The sequence below is a fragment of the Vigna unguiculata genome, unplaced genomic scaffold (assembly GCF_037176805.1).
Source record: "Vigna unguiculata cultivar grain cowpea cultivar isolate G323 ecotype 2 unplaced genomic scaffold, ASM3717680v1 ptg000029l_ERROPOS232281+, whole genome shotgun sequence".
In the NCBI taxonomy this organism is placed as follows: Eukaryota; Viridiplantae; Streptophyta; class Magnoliopsida; order Fabales; family Fabaceae; genus Vigna; species Vigna unguiculata.
In genome coordinates this window covers 167,501-170,000 of record NW_028196674.1, presented here as the reverse complement: position 1 = coordinate 170,000, position 2,500 = coordinate 167,501, and positions in this window count along the sequence as shown.

Here is a 2,500-nt window from a genome sequence, read left to right as displayed (position 1 = left end):
CATGGCCAAGTTGGTCGGTGCACCGCGGCATAGCTAGATGGCTTGTGTGGAGTTTTGTGAAAAAATGAAATTCGTGGTTTTTGAGATGTGAGGGTTGGAATGGCCTCCAAATGTCCCCAAATGAATACCATGAAATTCTTGGTGCACGAAAGTTTTGAGTTCGGAGGGTTTTGCACATGGCCAAGGTTGGCGGTGCACCGCGGCATAGCTAAATGGCTTGGTGGGGAGTTTTGTGAAAAAATGAAATTCGTGGTTTTTGAGATGTGAGGGTTGGAAAGGCCTCCAAATGCCCCCAAATGAGTACTGTAAAAGTGTTGGTGCACAAAAGTTTTGAATTGGATGCATTTTGCACTTGGCCAAGTTGGTCGGTGCACCGCGACTAGATAGGTTGGTGCCAAAATTTGTCAAATTTAAGACCTTGGCCAAACTGAATGAAATTTTGTGGGGAGGTTCCTGATATTGTTTAGTGGTGGACTGGAAAAAATGAGGTCGAAATTCGAAGTCTACATGTGCTTTTCTATTTTTCCCGATTTTACACATACCCGGTAAGTAAAAAAAATAAAAAAAATAGTTCCCCTTCGAGAAAAATTATGAAATTTGGTGAGCAAGGAGATACCATTATTCTACGAATTACTGCAAAAAATCGCATCAAAATTCGAAGTATAGCCCGAGATATGGACTTATGTCTGCTCAAAAAAAGTGTATCTACTTGTACAATTTTGCCTTTTGCATATTAACCTCTTATAGGGGGGGAGTGCTCCTTGAGCCGGCCAGCTCCACACTGGCAGGTTTTAAAGGGAGCTTGATGAGGCCTCCCCCCTCACGTGGTGCGTGCGTTAGCATGTTTATCATGGCACAACTAGCCTCTTCATAGTTGTTGAGCTTTATTAATACCAACACACGGTCGTCACTGATCGTTGGTTAGCTCGGCAGCTAGTCCCTCGGATATTGTGGAAAGTTATTTTCATGCCTAGCGATGCTTGACCCTGCGTCACTTGATGTTTCCATTTGCTTGCTTGCCCATGGTAGGTGGGGGGTGGACCGTCTTGTGGTGTGGTGTCTTGCGAACGTGAGGGTGTGTGAGTTGTAATCGAGATGCACTTGCTGGCTGGCTCCATGCCTTGCGTATCGAACGGTCAAGCATGCATCTCTTCCATTTTCACCCGTTGCCTTGGGTGATATTGGTTGATCAGTCCCTGTGTTGCCTACCCACTAGACGGTACTTCTGTGGTTGCTTCGAATTCTATCTTTCCATCACGAAGAGGTGTTGGAGGATCCTAATGTCACGCACGTGTTCCATCTAGTGAAACATCTCAGTGATGCACGTGTTGTGGCTAGTTCTTTTGGATGCGGTGCATTATATGAACTCGGGTTTACTTTAGCGACCCAGTCAACATAATTCGGTTGTGTCCCTTGATTGAGACGTTGTCCTTGAACTTGTTGTGAACAATATCGTTCTTCCACAACCCGTCGTCTTGAGTGCGATGGAAGGCAAATAAGATGTGCTTTGGCATGTCATGCACGTACTCGATTGCGGGAAGTGTGAGAAAGTGTTGTTGACAACCCGTGGGAAATGGAATGTGGCAAATCGTGATGAGCTCTTCGTGGATCTGCGAAGAAGACGACCTTTGGGCCTGTTGGAAACGAGGGAGGCGATGTTGAACTGCGAAGAAGATGGACTTTTGGGTTGTTTGAATCAATGGGAGGCCACGCGAGAACTCCGAATACTATGGACTCTTGGGTTGTTGGAAGCAACGGGAGGCCCCGCTAGAACTCCGAATACTACGGACTCTTGGGTTGTTGGAAGCAAGGGGAGGCCCCGCTAGAACTCCGAATACTATGGACTCTTGGGTTGTTGGAAGCAAGGGGAGGTCCCGCTAGAACTCCGAATACTACGGACTCTTGGGTTGTTGGAAGCAAGGGGAGGCCCCGCTAGAACTCCGAATACTATGGACTCTTGGGTTGTTGGAAGCAAGGGGAGGCCCCGCTAGAACTCCGAATACTATGGACTCTTGGGTTGTTGGCAACGACAACTTGGGGGGATGACACTGGAAAAGAGTGAACTAGGCCAAACTGCGAACAAGGCAACTTGGGGGGATGACACTGGAAAAGAGTGAACTAGGCCAAACTGCGAACAAGGCAACTTGGGGGGATGATGCTGGAAAAGAGTGAACTAGACCGAACTGCGAACAAGGCAACTTGGGGGGATGACGCTGGAAAAGAGTGAACTAGGCCGAACTGCGAACAAGACAACTTGGGGGGATGATGCTGGAAAAGAGTGAACTAGGCCGAACTGCGCCCAAGGCAACTTGGGGGGATGACGCTGGAAAAGAGTGAACTTGGCCAAACTGCGAGGAGGGCAACTTAGAGGAAAGTTGGAAACGAGGGAGACTTAGCCGAACTGCGAAGAAGGCAGGTTTTTGGGAAGTTGGAATCGACTGAAGCGAATACTGAACTCCAAATACGACCGACCTTTTGGTTGTTGGCTTCCTGGGAAGCG